Below are 17,770 nucleotides of genomic sequence, written 5' to 3' on the forward strand. Positions count from 1 at the left end.
CCTCCTGCAGTTTTCACACACTTCTGTGCCCACCAATGCCTTTTTCAGTCTCAGCCTGAAATTCCAATTATACCTCCATTCACTGTCTGACTTCTAGTCAACCAAAACAGAAACGAGTCCTGAGGTCAATTCACAGACAAAACATTTTATACAAATTTCACTCTGCTCCTTCCATCCTGAGGGAGGAAACCAGGAATTAGACTACTTCAACCAGACAACTTTATGTCACACTGAGGAAGAAATAAGGCAAGTGTAAATAAAAATTCAGTGAAATATTCTATAATTTGAAAGTGGATTTTTCTTCTAATTTGTTTTTAGTCTAGTAAATTTTTGTCTATTTTTTTCTTCCAGCTTTATTGAGATATAATTGACATACAGTACTGTATAAATTTAAGGTGTACAACACAAGTTGACTTACATACATCATGAAATGATTATCACAGTAAGTTTAGTGAATATTCATCATCTCTTAGATATAAAACTAAAGAAATAAATTTTTTTTTTCCTTGTGGTGAGAACTCTCTTAACTTTTATGTATAACATACAGTGGTATTAATTATATTTATCATGTTACACACTACATTATATCTCTAGTACCTATTTATCTTATAACTGAGAATTTGTATCTTTTGACTGCTTTTCTGCAATTCAACTCCTCCCCACAACCAAACCCTGTCTCTGATAACCACAAATATGATCTCTTTTCAATGAGTTTGTTTGTTTTTTAAAGTATAATTGACCTACAGCACTATGTTAGTTCCTATTACACAGCATGGTGAGTCTATAGTTTTGTACAATGATCACCATGATAAGTTAATATCTGTCACCATACAAAAATATTACATAGTTATTGACTATTCTGCCCACACTGTACATTTCATATCAATTGCTCATTTATTTTGTAAATGGAATTTTGTACCACTTAATATCCCACACCTATTTCCTTACTCCCTACACCTCCCTCTCCTCTGGCAATCACCTGTTTATTATCTGTACACATAATTTGATTTCTGTTTTATTTCTTGATTTACTTTTTTCTCTAAATTTCACATGTAAGTGAAATAATATACTGTTTGATCTTTGACATATTTCACTTAGCATAATACCCTCTAAGTCCATCCATGTTGCTGCAAATGGCAAGATTTCATTATTTTTTATGGCTAATACTCCATTGTATATAAATACCACCTCTTCTTTATCCATGCATCTATTGATGGGCATTTAGGTTGCTTCCATATCTTGGCTATTGTAAATAATGCTGCAATGAGCACAGAGGTGCACATGTCTTTTCTAATTAGTGTTTTTTTATTTCTAATTTTTTATAGCCAGGGGTGGAATTGCTTGGTCATATGGTAGTTCTATTTTTAATTTTTTGAGTAATCTGCATACTGCTTTTCATTTTGGCTGTACCAATTTGCATACTTACAAGCAGTTCATGAGAGTTCCCTTTTCTCCACATCCGTGCCAAGACTTCTCATGTGTTGTCTTTTTGATAATAGCCATTCTGACAGGTGTGAGGTGATACCTCATTGTGGTTTTGACTTGCATTTCCAAATGATGAGTGATGTTGAGCTTCTTTCCATGTGCCTATTGGCCACCTGTATGTCTTCTTTAGAAAAAAATGTCTATTCAGATCTTCTGCCCATTTTAAATTGGTTAGTTCATTTTTGATGTTTAGTTGTATAAGTTCTTTGTATATTTTGGATATTAACCCCATATTGGATATATCATTTGCAAATATCTTCTTCCATTCAGTACATGACCTTTTAATTTTGTTGATAATTTCCTTCTTTGTGGAAAAGCTTTTAAGTTTCATGTAGTCCCATTTATTTTTGCTTTTGTTTCCCTTGCCTGAAGAGACATAACCAAGAAAATATTACTAAGATCAATGTCCAAGAGCATACTCCCAATGTTTTCTTCTAAAAGTTTTATGGTTTCTGGTCTTACGTTTAAGTCTTTAATCCATTTTGAATGAATTTCTATGCATGGTATGAGAGAATAGTCCAGTTTGATTCTTTTATATGTAGCTGTCCAGTTTTCTAATACCTTTTATTAAATACACTGTTGCTTCCTTATTGTATATTCTTGTCTCCTTTATCATAGATTAATTGCCCACATAAATTTGGATTCATTTCTGGGTTCTCTATGCCATTGATCTATGTCTCTGTTTTTGTGCCAGTACCATACTTTTTTGATGACTGTAGCTTTGTAGTATAGTCTGGAATCAAGAAGCATGATACCTCCAGGTTTTTTCTTCATTCTCAAGATTTTTCTGGATGTTCGGGATCTTTTGTGTCTCCATACAAATTTTAAAATTATTTCTTCTAATTCTGTGAAAAAAATGCCATTCGTATTTTGATAGGGATTGCATTGAATCTGTACATTGTCTTGGGTAGTATGGCCATTTTAGCAATATTAATTCTTCCAGTTTATGAACACAATACATCTTTCCATCTGGTTGTGTTGTCTTCAATTTCTTTCATCAGTGTCTTATTGATTTCTGAGTACAGGTCTTTTACCTCCATAGATTTTTCAGTCTTTTTGATGTGAAATAAATGAAGTTACTTTCTTCATTCCTCTTTTTGCTATTTCATTGTTAATGTATGGAAATGCAACAGATTTTGTATATTAATTTTGTAAACTGCAACTTGACCAAAGTCATTAATGAGTTCTAATAGTTTTTTGTGCCATCTTTTGGATTTTCTATATACAGTATCATGTCATCTGCAAACACTGACACTATTACTTCTTCAGTTCCAAGTTTCATCCCATTATTTCTTTTTCTTGTCTGATTGTTGTGGCTAGGAGTCCAATACTATTTTGAATAAAAGTGGTGAGACTGTGTGTCTTTGTCTTGTTCCTGATCTTAGATGAAATGCTTTCAGCTCCTCACCACTGAGAATGATGTCAGCTGTGGGCTTATCATATGTAGCCTTTATTATGTTATATTATGTTTTATACAAACTTTATTGAGAGTTTTTCTCATACATGGATCATGAATTATGCCAAAAGCTTTTTCTCTACCTACTGAGATGATCATATGATTTTTATTCTTCAATTTGGTTAATATGGTTTATCAAATTGCTTAATTAGTGGACACTGAATCATCCTTGCATCCCATGATAGATCCCATTGATCATGGTGTATAATCCTTTTAATGCATTATTGAATTCAGTTTGCTAATATTGTGTTACGGATGTTTGCATCTATATTCATCAGTGATACTGGCCTGTAATTTTACTATTTTGTGATGTCTTTGTCTGGTTTTTGCATCAGGGTGATGCCTGCCTTGTAGAATGAGTTGGGAAGTATTCCTCCCTCTGCAATTTTTTGAAACAGTCTAACAAAGATAGGTTGTAACTCTTCTCTAAATGTTTGGTAAAACTCACCTGTGAACCCATCTGGTCCTGGAATTTTGTTTTTTGGGAGTTGTTTTATTACTGATTCAATTTCTTTACTGGTAATTGGTCCATTCATATTTTCTATTTCTTCCTGGTTCAGTCTGGGGAGATTACACATTTCCAGGAATTTTTCCATTTCTTCTAGGTTGTCCATTTTATTGGTATATACTTTTTCTTAGCAATCTCTTACAATCCTTGTATTTTTGTGATTTTGGTTGTAACTTCTCTTATTCATTTCTGATTTATTGATTCAAGTCCTCTCTCTTGTTTTCTTGATTAGTGTGACTAAAGATTTATCAATTTTATTTATTTATTTTTCTTTTCAAAGAACCAGGTTTTAATTTCTTTTGATCTTTTCTATTGTTCTTTGAATTTCTATTTCTTTTATTTCTGCCCTAGTATTTATGATCTATTTTCTTCTACTAACTTTAAGTTTTGAATGTCTTTTTTTTCTAGTTTCTTTATGTGTATTGTTAGATTGTTTATTTGAATGTTTCTTGTTTCCTGAGGTAAGCTTGTATCACAATAAACTTCCCTTTTAGAACTGATTTTGCTGCATCACCTAGATTTTGGATCATTGTGTATTTGTTTTTAGTTGTCTCCATGTATTTTTTTTATTTCCTGTTTGATTTCATCATTGATCCACTGGTTGTTTAGAAGCATACTGTTTAGCCTCCATATGTCTGTTTTTTTTGACTTTTATAGTTGATTTTCACTCTCATAACATGGTGGTCAAAAAGATGCTTGATATTTCAATTTTCATAAATTTACTGAGACTTGTTTTGTGGCCTGGCATACTACCTAACCTGGAGAATATTCCATGCACATTTGAAAAAAAAAAATGTGTATTTAAAAAAAAAGCAGCAGAGGCACTGTATATCTTAAGTGCCTCTGGTCTAATGTGTCATTTAAGGCTAGTGTTTCCTTACTGCTTTTCCTGTCTGGATGGTATGTTTATTGATGTAAGTGGGATGTTAAAGTCTTATACTATTTATTGTGTTATCATTGATTTCTCCTTTTATGTCTGTTAATATTAACTTTATGTATTTAGGTCCTCCTATGTTATGTGCATATACATTTACAACTGTTATACCTTCTTCTTGGAGTAATACCTTGTATGTAATGTTCTTTTTTGTCTCTTGTAACAATCTTCATTTTAAAGTCCATTTTGTCTAAGCATTGCTTCCCTGACTTTCTTTTTGTTTCAATTTGCCATCCCCTCACTTTCAGTATGTGTGTGTTTTTGTATTTGAAGTGGGTCTCTTATGGGCAGCATATATTTGAGTCTTTTTTTTTAAATCCATTCAGCCACTCTATATCTTCTGATTAGAGTATTTATTCAATTTACATTTAAAGTAATTATTGATAGGTATGTGTTTATTGACATTTTGTTGTTTTTAAGTTACATTTTGCTCTTTTCTTCTTTTGCTTTCTTTGCTTGTGATTTTATGAGTATCTTTAGTGTTTGGATTCCTTTATTTTTTGTGTGTTTATCTATTATTGATTTTTAGTTTGTGATTACCATGAAGTTTATACATAGCTATACACACACACACACACACACACACAAACACACACATATGATTAAATTGCTGATCTCCTAAGTTCAAACACATTTTAACAACCCTGTATTTTTAATCCTCTGCCCCGCATATACTCTTTTTGTCATCATATTATATATATTTTGTTGTTGTTGTTAACTACCTACAGTGAATATAGATGATTTTATTGATTTTGTCTTTTAACCTTGCTATGAGCTTTATATGTGGTTGAATTCTACCTTTATTTTGTATTTGATTTTACCAATGAGATTTTTCCTTTCATTGTTTTTGTATTTCTAGTTGTGGCTTTTCTTTTTTGCTTAGAGAAGTCTCTTTAACATTTCTTGTAATGCTGGTTTAGTGATAATAAACTCTTTTAGCTTTTGCTTGTCTGTAATAGTTTTGATCTTGCTCTCAAATCTGAATGAAATCCTTGCTGTGTAGAGCAGTCTTGATTGCAGGTTTTCTTCTTTAATCACTTTAAATATACTGTGCCACTCTCTTCTTGCCTGCAAAGTGTCTGACTAAAAGTTAGCTGATGGCCTTATGTGAATTCTCTTGTACATAAGTTGTCCCTCTTCCTTTGCTGCTTTTAATATTCTCTTCTTTAATTTTTGCCATTTTAATTGCAATATCTCTTGGTGTAGTCCACTTTGAGTTGATCCTGTTTGGAATTCTCTGTGCTTCCTGCACCTAGATATTGGTCTCCGTTTCCAGGTTAGGGAAGTCTTCATCTATTAAGTCTTCAAATACATCCTCTGCCTCTTTCTCTCTCTCCTCTCCTTCTGGGAGCCCTATGATGCAAAAGTTAGTATGCTTTATGTTGCCTCAGCAATCTCCTAAATCCCTTTCTTCATTTCTTTTTATTCTTTGTTTTTTCTCTTCCATTTCAGTGAATTCCATTACTATACCTTTCAGCTCACTGATCTATTTCTCTATATCATATAATCTACTGTTGATTCCTTCTAGCGTATTTTTAATTTCAGTTATTGTATTCTTCATCTGTGATGGTTTTCTTAAATTTTCTCCTTGTGGAAAACTTCTAAATTCTCATTCTTTCCATCCAATCTTCTCCCAAATTCTCTGCACATCTTTAGGATCATTATCTTGAGCTCTATATTTAGTAGACTGCATATCTTTACTTCACTTGGCTTTTCTTCTGGGGTTTTATCTTTTTCCTGTGTTTGGAATATTCCTCTGTTGCCTGATTTTGCTAAAATTGCTGTTTTCAATGCTATGCAATTGGTTGGTTGCTTACATTTCCAGAACTTGAAGAAGTTGCCTTTTGTAGGAGATGTCCTATGAGTCCCAACAGCACACTGCCCTCTGATCACCAGAGTCATATGCTCTAGATGTTCCCCCATGTGGCTGCATGCTTCTATGGAGCAGGGCTTACTATCGTGGGCAGTCTGGTAAGTGTGGCTTGTCTTCAGTTTGTATAGTTTCCAGGTCCTTCCTTGTGTGGGGGCTGCGCGCTGCTAGTAGGCAGGGCTGGATCATGAGGCAGCTGGCTGCAAAGCCCCAGGGTGGTTCCTGGGCTAGTGCTATCTCACAGGTGACTGAAAGCAGATATTGGCAGGGGACTGAGATTCCAGATGCAGTGTTGGCCTGCTGGTAGGTGAGGCCGGTTCCTGACTTGCTACTTGTGGGGTACAGGATATCTCAAGCTGGTATCAGTCTGCTAGTATGTAGGGCATCCCAGTGTGGCTGGTAGGGCCCTCTGTGTCCCAGAGCTGGTACTGGCCTGTTGGTGGGTATAGCTGGCTCCTGGGGTCTCTGGTTTCACAGCCCTGGGGTTCCCAGTCTCAGAGTTGATGTATCAACCCACTAGTGGTTGGGCCACAACCCAGAGGGTTCAAGGGCTGGTGCCTGTCCATGGTGGGGAGGTAGTCCTAAGGCTAGTGCCAGCCCACTAGTGGGCAGAGCCAGGCCCAAGGGTCTTTGGCTATAGGGTCCTGGAGTTTCTGTGGCTAGTGATGGCACACTGGTGTGCCTGGCAGATCATAGGCCCTTTGGTGAACAGGACCAGGTGCCAGGGTGGCTGTGGGTTCAGAGGGTCTTAAGGCAACCACCTGCTGATTAGTGAGGCTGTGTCCCCACCCAGGTAGTTACTTGGCCTGAGATGTCCCAGTACAAGTGCCCCCAGGCTGGTGAGTGAGGTTGGGTCTCTGCACTAATAAGCGAGAGAAAGGATTCCAAAATGGTGTTTGCTAACACTATTATCTTCATGGTAGGATGAGTTCCCAAAAATGACTTCACCAATGTCTGTGACCCCACGGTGAGTTCCAGTTTCCTACTGACTCTTCAGGACACTCTCCAAGATCATCAGGCTTCTTTCAAATTACTGCTTCTGCCCTGGTTCTTGGAGCTTGTGAGATTTTGTGTTTGCCCTTTAAGATTAGTGTCTATATTTCCTACACCCCTCTGTCTCTCTTGAAAGTAAGCACTGCTGGCATTCAAAGTCAAACTCTGTGGGAGTTCTTTTTCCCAGTTCTTTTTCCCTTGGGCTGGGGAGCCCAATGTGCGGCTCAGACTCTTACACCTTGGGGAAAACCTCTGCAGTTTTAACTATTCTCCTGTTTGTGGATAGCCCTCAGGTAGGCTGAGAATGGGGGAAAAATTGGAGTTCAGGAGTCTAAGAATCTTGCTCAGTTTTCATACTAATTATTTATGAGTTCAAAATATATACATATATATATATATATTCTTGGATGTCAACAAGATGGTGGACTAAGAAGTCTCAGGTCTTTGTTCTTCCACTAAAATATCAAATAAACAACTACAGAAAAAAAAAAAAAAACTTTATAGGTTCTCTGGAAACAAAAGATCTATACCAATCAAGCAAATACCCAAATAAGAAAAACCACATTTGAGAGTGGCCCAGATGGCAGAGTAGGAAGACCCTGAACTTGCCTTCTTCCATGAGCACAACAAAATTACAACTATTTACAGAGCAGCTATTGATGAGACAGACTGGAAGAGGAGCAGTCTAGACTACCATATCTCCATCCCTCCTAACCATCTCATTGTGGTTCTTTCTTATATTTTTAATTGTAAAAGATCACTTCTGCTCCTCCTCCATTCTCATTGAAATGTAATAAAATTGCCATAAAAATAAATTGTCTTTGGTATTAATACAAGGAATATTCTTAAGTATTGAATTTGAGTATCTTTTATTTCAAGGAAATACTCATGTTTAAAATCATACTCTTGCTCTAAGTTTTACAGCAAATATCATAATCATATCCTGAGACAAATAGATGCAAGATGTTAGAAAATATATAAATCTCATTTTATGCATAGATTGAACAATTAACTGTTAGGACTTCTATATCAATTACCTATTACCCCAAAATCAGTGGCTTAGCACATTTAGCATTTATTTATTCCACAAGTCTGAATGTTTGCAATTTAGACTGTGATTATCTGGTTTGGCTGTGCTCACTCACATATTGTGGTCTCTTATGTTGTAGACTCACAACAGCTAAATATTGGTTGCTTTAGGTTGATTCTGGCTAGGACCACTTCTGTATTTTGGCTATGCTCCATGTGTCTTTCATCTTTCAGCAGACTAGTCTGGGCATACTCTCATGATGATGGCAAAAGTTCAAGGGAGCAAAACTCAGCACATAAGCTAATATAGCATTGGAAAAAGCAAGTCACACAGTTGAACCCATAGTCAACAGATAAGGCAGGTCATTCTCATCTCAATGGTAAGAGACTGTGAGGTTATATCGTAAAAATGATGGATGTACGAAGGATGAAAAACTGAGAACATCACTGCAATCAATCACAACCTGAGAAGAAGAGCTTTCTTTAATCATAAGCTACCTCGAAAATGAATTATTAAACTTTTCAACTATTGAAGCACTTCTGGTATATTTCCTGGTTATATTTTGGTAATCTAATTAGCTTTAACATCCTTAACTTGAACTAATAAAGTTTAACTTTCCATCCTATTGATCCTTTAGCACATAAAAGCAATAATTCATTTTCACTACTAATAATATAGAAATAAGTAATAACTGGAAAGTAAAGCAGTCAGTATAAAATTTTTCAACAGTTTTACTTTTGCCCACATAATTTTCAATTCAAGTTTTAGTTCAGGAACATATTGTTGATTATTATTATTTGCTTCATATTAACTTGTGTACCCAGTGAACATGAATACATGACCATTCTCCACCCTACTTCTTAACTCAGTGACTAACCCCAATACTTGCATCAATTATGTCCATGCATTGACTATCATACAGTGTGGATGTGGTGCTTAACCTTGGAGTGTTCGCATTGAGACAGCTACTCCATTAAGGAAAATCTGATTTTTATGGTATCTCCTGAAGATGTCATATATTAAAGAAGAATAATGGAGTTGAGACTAGTAAAAGTGGAAAGCATGGACAGTGTAAAAGAAAATTTCTACAGATGCCTGATCAATTGAAAATAAACAGCTATTTAGTCTGCATATTTTCTCTGCCAACACTATATTATATATTGTAAGAACAAACTTACATAACACAGTTGAATTGTAAAGCTAAAATAAATTTTATATTTCTTTTTATTAGCAGACCTTATTTTCTCTTTCAAAGAAAATAATAAGCAAGAATCAAGCTACAAAAGAGATAAAAATAGAGATGCTTATTGAATCCCTGACTCATTCAGTTTCTTTTTACTCACTTTTCCCTACCACAGCACTGAGAGCAATTTAGCAAAACACAAGTATGAGTAGAATACAGTTCAAAAACATTGAATCTGCTGTGTTGTAGATAAGAAACTGAGCAATAGAGAAAGGATTAAGTGACTTAAATTAGCAGGACTATTTACTAATAGAGCTGGAAATCAAAGGTAAGACATCTGAATCCTGCTTGTTTATTGAGGGATACTAAGAAGTACATGTTTTTGTTTGGTTTTTGTTTCATTGGTCCCAACTGTCATTCCTTAAAATTCTTTTCTGATAAGTAATGACTATGAGTTTGTTTGGAGTAACTGCAATTGTAGAACCATCTAAATGCAAACTAGAGTCAAAGCATTTCATGTTTCAGAATTTTCTGTTGATTTTTTCCCATGCAAATTCTCTCCCTTAGCTTTGAGATTTTTAGTTGGTTGACATCATCCTGGCTGACACACACATTACTCTAGAAATTGCCAACTCTATACCTGATTGCTGTCATAGTTGCATAAATGGAAAAACAGCAAAGTTCTGTTCTCTTTGCAGTTGTCATTTCTAATTTGTATTGCAGATACATTTTGAATTCCCTTTCGTAGCTTTGTTTTACTTTAATTCTGATATTTGAAATTCTGAAAATCAGTAGCTAGAGACAGACTACAAGTTTTGAACTCAGTTACATTTTTAGAGGCTGAAAATAGCTCTTTTGCAGCAAATTTATTATCTTCTTAAACAGTGCCTGTTTCTTTATCAAAGGATGTTCTACATAATAGAAAATAAGACTGGTCTTATATTCAGCACAACATTCAAGCCTAGATGAATATGTTATCCCTAAATTTGTGAGGAAGTAAATTATGAGCCAAGGTTAAGCTGGCAAGTTGTGAATCAAGGGAATAAAAAGATATTCTCATAGAATGTTGCATTTATTATACATTATTGAAAAACATCAATGATAAATCCAGCCAACCAAGGACTGAATATAAGGAAAGCCTTATATAAGGAAAGTAAGGAAGCCTTTGTAAATGAATGATCCTAAGAGGTAAAACCACTTAGACTTGAGACTGAGTTTAGCAATTTAGAGATTTGTGGTTGCACAACAGAATATGTGCAAAATGAAAATAGTATAAACACACAATCAAGATGTGTGGGCAGGGTGTTTAGAAGGGTTGTGTGCAAATCTTTCTGTCATTAAAAGCAGAATATCTATCAATTCTAACCACATCAAAATATAAGTTCCTAAAATATTCTAATCCTTAGTTATTTTCATAATTTTTGTTAAATTTAGTAAGTTTTTTTCTTGAGAAAAGACAACTTGCTAAGTTATTCTCAATATACCAATTCTTTCAATTCACTTTATTTTTATTCTTTTAAATTCAAGACAATATTAACTTAATATGCTCTTACACTATATATCTAGAATGATTCTTTTCTAATAAAAGTCCTTCCATTTATTTTTCTAGTGATAAATAAACTGATAAAGGCATGAATAGAGTTCTGAAATCAGGTATGCCACATATTACAACTGCTTTCTTTCATTTATCTGTTTGGGGTCCATTTTTTTTCTTTGACTTTTTTCCCCTGTAACTTTTACATTTTAAATAACTGCCATGAAGTATTTTGCTAACATAATCAAAGAACACTCCTACATCACTTAATTTACTTTGATTAGAGTCTATCTCAAGTTAATCAAACTGCATGGTTGGAAGGCACAGTCATCCAGACTGCCAAGTCTACTCAAGGCTTTGGAAACTGACTTCAAGGGGTTAAGAGTACAATACAAGGTTAAAGGAAAGAGTCCACAATAGATGACCCACATTTCTGACATCAACTGTAAATTCACTGGGGGTATGTGTGGGCATGCCCAAAATCACACTCAGCTTTGAAGGTGTGACAATATGGATGACAATATGCCTGGAAATCATACACGCTTCAGTATCCACAGTTTTTACTGGAACTTCATTGCATAGGCATGATGGATTACTGCCAACATGGTTGAACTTCACATCAACTAATACCATGGGACCCAATGTCCCTACCCTAAATCACATGGTTGTTTTTTCTGACATGGCCAGTGCTACCTTAAGAGTGTCAGGCATAGTCAACCCTCACCCTAAATCTCATTGTTACTATACAACTATCCTAAAGACTCCCAGGCAAATAAAGATTACCTCCGGCAAAATGAAGGAAAAGACCAGGTCTCCATTTGGGGATGGTCAAATTATTTCTTGCACAGAGCCCTACTTTACGCATTACTTCAAAAATTTACTTCTCCAAAGAATTACCTATACTTACAATCTCCAATTATTTGTCTCCCTTTAACTGATAAAATATAAAATCTAGCTTGTCATTCTTCACCATCACCATCATTAACATCATTACAACAATATATACTAAAGAGGTAGTGCATGCCAGAGAGCAATTTACAATTGCTAACTCAATAACACCAATTTCCTAATGACCTATATGTTATTATTACACCATTTACAGATGAAGAGACAAAGAAAGAAAGAAGTCAAATTACATTCATTAGGTCACACAGCTGCTAGATGACAGAGCTAGGATTCAAACCTCAAAAGTCTGACTCTGGTGCATACATACTAACCTACACACACCAACAATAGCAACAAAAAAATCCCAAACATTAGTAACATTCATGGTGGTAAATCTAATATGCACTTTTCATTTCTCATTCTAGGTATCCTTCTACAACATTTGCTATGCACACACAAGCACACACACATACACACACAGACAAACCCTTAGACTTTGAAATTAAGTGCTTGGGTTTTAATCTTTATTCTGAGACAACTAAATGAATCTGGAAAAACTCCATAAGCTTTCATTTTTGTCACATTGGATTTTTGTGAGAATGAAATAAAAGATCACTAATGGATTCATCCATTCTATATATTATTTATATTCCAAATCTTAACAACATGCTTATCAGTTCCACTTTCTACATCACAGCCCAAGCCACCATTATCTCTCATACAACCTCCTTCAATTGCCTCTTCTTATTCCTACTCTTGTGTGGCTCTTCCCAAGAAATCAACACCACTTTATTTTATTTATTTTATTTATTTTACATGTTTAATAACAAGAAACTTTATTGAATTATAAATTTAAAAATGGATCACAATTTAAAAGTGGGAATATTTTAATTTTATTCTTCTTAAACTTATTCTTTCAAAAATGCACATTGTTTTTCAAATGATAAAAGGTTAATCTGTGACCTGACAAAGTAGAGGTGGCAGGGTACCAGTGGGCCAGTTCTTATATGTGGGGTCTTAATGTGGATGTTAAAAGATGTTGTTTTCTCTATTACATCAAACGGATCTGCAGTAAGCGATGGGGAAAGGGGGCAAAGGGGAGTGCAAAGCATGTGCCAAGGTCTTTCCCTAGGGGCCTAAGAGCACACAGATGGAGCAGGGTGAAACATGGACTTTGTAGCAGTGGCCTTACAATGTGCTACAGCAAGCGCGAGAATTACTTTTTCTTATTCCTAACAAAACAGATGTACACACTTAACTGTAAGGTCCTTCCTGCAAATGAGCTGTGTTATAGCCCACGTGTTAGTCTGTTCCACAACCTCATTCTTGTGTAACAGAGAGAAAGGAAATAAGAGTCAGGACAGGGATGTGCTCCGTCAGCCTCCATACGGAAAGACCATAGCTTTAATGACTTATATAAACCCTAAAGTTCTTGGCCAGTACAGATTTCCAAACCAAAGTTAAGTCATGAACTGTTTACAAGAACTACACTATCCTAAAATGCTAACATTTTCTTCCCAGTATGTCTTCCTACAAAAGGAAAAAATGGTCAAAAGTTTTCATGGTTTGCCTGTGCTGGGATTTAGGAAAAGCCTGCTAACAGCATTCTGCAAAATTAAAATACACTACAAAGTCAAACAGGTAAATAAACAACAAACCAAACTGATTTCAACAAAGTCATGTTTCCAAAAGTAAAATCAATTAAGAACAAGTAATAAACATGTACAAGAAACTACAAGAAATGAGGATCACAGTCAGTTACAAATGCAAAATCATATCTAATTGTCCCAGACTTGTGAACATAATAATTAAAATCAATTTCATATGTTAGTTCAAATATTATGTACAATTTAGATAAGCTGGTCAAGTATTATTTGATTACACACCATGTTTGATAAACTTATAATTACATTACCTCTTCTCTTTTAATATTTGCAGGTACAGGCCAATATAGGGAAAAAAATGTAATTTCCATTTGTGTATTAACTGAGAATAACATTTCTACTGTGTATGTTTCAGATTGTAAAAAAGTTAAGGTACATTTTCCTTTAAGAAGAAAAAGAAAAGGTAAAAATAAACTGCTGAAAGTTTAATATCAACTTACTTATAAAAATGGGGGAAAAAAGTTTTGAAACAGCTACAATTATTATGCGGTCTCCTTACTGCTCTGAAACAACAGAAGGTTATCTAAGGAAGGGCTGCTGTGTCAAAACCAGAGATAACCTGAGGCATATACGTTATTTTACAAATCTGATTTGAAGGAAAACCAGTTGGTTGGTCTAGTCTTAAAGCTAATTACAAAATCCATTTTCTTAATGGTCCAGACATTTTGCCAATTCTTCCAACTCAACAGAACTTCCACCGGTTTCCACATTCGGTGCAGACGACAAATGTTGTCATGGGTTCATCAGCACTCCGAGTTTGTATCTGTGTGTAAGTGCAGTTCTTTTTACATTTGCCGCACCTGAACAAGTCCGTCTGGGTCCCACCCATCTTGGCCATCTGATGCTCTCTTTGGTCAAGTTTTTCCGCATCTCCTTGAGCTCATCGCTGGCCATCTCCTCTGCTGTCATTCTAGCAAATAAGGGAAGAGGAATATTCTCGCACAGAACATTTTTCCTTTAATTTGGATTCTTCGCATCCTTAAGATTTGATATCCTACTTCGTACTCTATTTTTGTATTTCATGTCTGTATTCCTTATTTCTTGATAGATAGCTTCCTCGATTTGAGATCCTAGTTCTTCCTCATCAGCTCCAGTAGCGATGTAGTCATGTCCCGTCCGGAGAGCCGCAGCGAGCATCTCCCTACACTTTAACCTCCCTACATGGAATCAGAAGTGCTTGGCGCCCGAGGGAAAGATGAAACATAAGTGTCTTGGGCATTTGTCTCATCCTTTCTGCTGCTTACGTTGCCACCGGAACTGCTTTCTTCTCTTGCTTCAGGGCTATTCTGTGATGTAACTGCAGTATCTTTTTTTTTTTCTTCAGAGTCTTTATCTGTTGATGGTCCATCTAATAACTTTTTCCACGATTTGATGAGGGATGTAAAGATGTAACTTCATCTGTGCTCTGCTTGCGAATAGCATTCACTGACATTCCGATTCTTGCGGACTGTAATAATTCCAGGGTCATGGGAATATTCTTAAGCTCCTTCAGTGAATCCAATGCTCCAGCCGCGTTCTTCTTCTGCACCATCTTGTCCATCTTCCTGGCAATGCAGACCACCTCGTCCCCCATGGCTCTGGCAGCCCTGCCCCGCGCCGGGCCGCGTGGGACCGGAAGTGCGCGGAGCTGGGGGGCCGGCGGGCGAGCCCAGGCGTCGGCGAGGCTCCTCAGCAGGCCCGGTCGAGAGGCTTCCTCAACCACTGAGCCCGCGGCAGCGGCCGCAGCGGCAGCGGAGCCTAACACTTTATTTTAAATGACTATATATCAAACGAGAAACTTATCATGTTACCACTCTGCTTATATACTGTCTTCAAGGACTTTCTCTGGCTATTACAATAACATACTAAATCCTTAACATGGTCCACAAAGCTCTATCCTCTTCAGCTATTGCTACTTTCCCAGCCTGGGATATTCTTTACTCTTTCTGGGCTCCTGACGTATTGGCCATCATTAAGATATTTGAAAGTGGCAAGGTTTCTCCATTCTAATGATTGTCACTCTGTGTGTGATATGCATTATCCCCATTTATCTTCACATAATGCCTATTCACTATTGAGATCTCACTATTGAGAGGTTAGTATTTATTTCCTCATATATTATATATATAATAAACATATATACTATACCTACAATACATATTGTAAAATATTACATAGTATATATTTTAATCAAATGATTGCAAAAAGTTATTATAAATAATTCCTCCTAGACTAGGCTTTCTCTAAGGGCGGAAAACAATGCGAAGCTTCTTCATCCATTGGTTTTGTAATATCTACCAAACAGTACTGACTAATAATCAGTTGTTAAATAAATAAATGAATGACTTGCAAAATGGATGACAAACAATTCTTCATTCTGTCTTGGCTCCAGTAAGGAAAACAAAAACAAACAACCAAAAATCTGAGTATCCCAGATCATATGAGGAGATGGGAGTCGTGGTTAATGAATCAGAACATATATAAAAAGTCATGAAATCAAAATATCTGATTTGGGATTTTAGCACCTTTTTTTGGTAGAAAAGTTTATTGGCTATATTCTGTAATTTATAAATACTTTGAGACAACACCTGGTACAGTAAAGACAAAAAGCGGATGTGCAGCAAGAAGAATGAACTAGATGCTCTTTTTTAAAAACTATCTGCTATTCCTGGCCCACTTGATTCTTTACTTTCTGACAGAAAGCCGTCATGTAGTTAAGCTGCTGCTATACTCAATGGAAGCACAAATAATAGTTATTAATTTTTTCTGTCAAATAGAAGCAGACACTATCTTCAGTGTTTGGAACAATTGGGCTGGTTTTATTTTAAGGGGAAAATATATTCATTTGAGATGAAATAATAAAAAAAAATCTTTTTTTCATTTCTTAATATCTTAGTCTGATTTATCTTGTAAAATATTTTTTATCCCATTTCTTATTTTCAGGGGCCTCGTGAGAATGAAGTGAATAGCTACTATCTACTTAAAGAAAAGTTTTTCCATATCAAAGAAGCTTTTCCATTTCTACTAGATTGTTACTAAAAAATACTAGGTGTATTTATTAGAAAGAAAACCACAGGATTTGGTGTCTAATTTGGTCACTGGCTTTTTAAGTTAATACAGAATGTATATTCACTATTATGAAGCTAAAATCAGTGCATCCATGCAAAAAAATGCCAGAGTAATCTTGATATTTGTTAAAAATTAAAAGCATATGGTTAGGGGTTGGGGCTAATTTATATCTGAGCATAAGCTTTCGGAATTGTTAGTTTAGTAATCTACATACAGCAAAACCATCAAGAATCATCAGATCCCTTAATATACTGGTAAGCTAGCATATTAATTAATATACAGATGATTGTATAATGACACAATAAGACCACCAAAACAGCCAATGAAAATAGCTGTCGAATTCCCTCCCCAAATTTACATATCTCTCATTTAACTAATAAAATACTGGGGAAGAACTCAAACTCACATTATGGAATGGGCTCTATGCAGTTTATTAGTAGGCTAGTTCACTTTTCCTGATGATTCAAGTAGGATTATTTCTAACCCAACTCAATTCTCCTTTCTATTATTTTTTGGGGGATTTTTTTCCTCTGTTCCTGTGGTCAATATTTGTATTTTAGGAAGCCCATTTTCCATTTCATGTTCTTTTTGGACAGCAATACCCTGATTTTTATTTAGAGTTCTCCTCCATCCTTATGAAGGCTGTGTACTTCTAGAGAAGCTGCCCTCTCCCCAGATAATTCAGTCATTCATCACAATCCATCACTAGCTACAAATATAAAAAATATGAATGAGTACATAATGACACAGACTAAGGAACAGTTTAGATAAGCTTCTATAAGCTTATTCAAGTTAGCTTTTAATTGTACAGTTTGCATGCTAACTATAAAATTAAATGATTACCCACACTCCACATGTTAAAGTTTTTATACCAAGTGTTTAAGAGTAGAAACTAAACCTATATCCCTTAATTCTGAAATAAAATATGCAAAATATAAATATTAACTTTAATTCTATAGGTTAATCTGAATTTATATAAATTTATGATGATGGCAATTAGCTGTAACAGAATTATTCTCATTAGAGGACAAAACAGGCTTGCTCATCACTATGCTGGCTCTAAGCCTTCAGAAATTAATGAATGCTAAAATATTAAAATCTCATCCACTTTACCATGGAGCCATAATTTACAAGAATAAATGCATAATAATCCTTTGGACTTCAGAGGTAATTTATGAGC

At 35.3% G+C, this 17,770-nt stretch overlaps 1 pseudogene; it reads right to left on the reverse strand.

Annotated features, from left to right (window-relative positions):
- Positions 1 to 14,224: 14,224 nt before the first annotated feature.
- Positions 14,225 to 15,115, reverse strand: LOC130857319 (transcription elongation factor A protein 1-like; annotated as a pseudogene).
- Between the last annotated feature and the right edge of the window lie 2,655 nt (positions 15,116 to 17,770).

Source organism: Hippopotamus amphibius, chromosome 7 (genome assembly GCF_030028045.1).
Source record: "Hippopotamus amphibius kiboko isolate mHipAmp2 chromosome 7, mHipAmp2.hap2, whole genome shotgun sequence".
NCBI lineage: Eukaryota > Metazoa > Chordata > Mammalia > Artiodactyla > Hippopotamidae > Hippopotamus > Hippopotamus amphibius.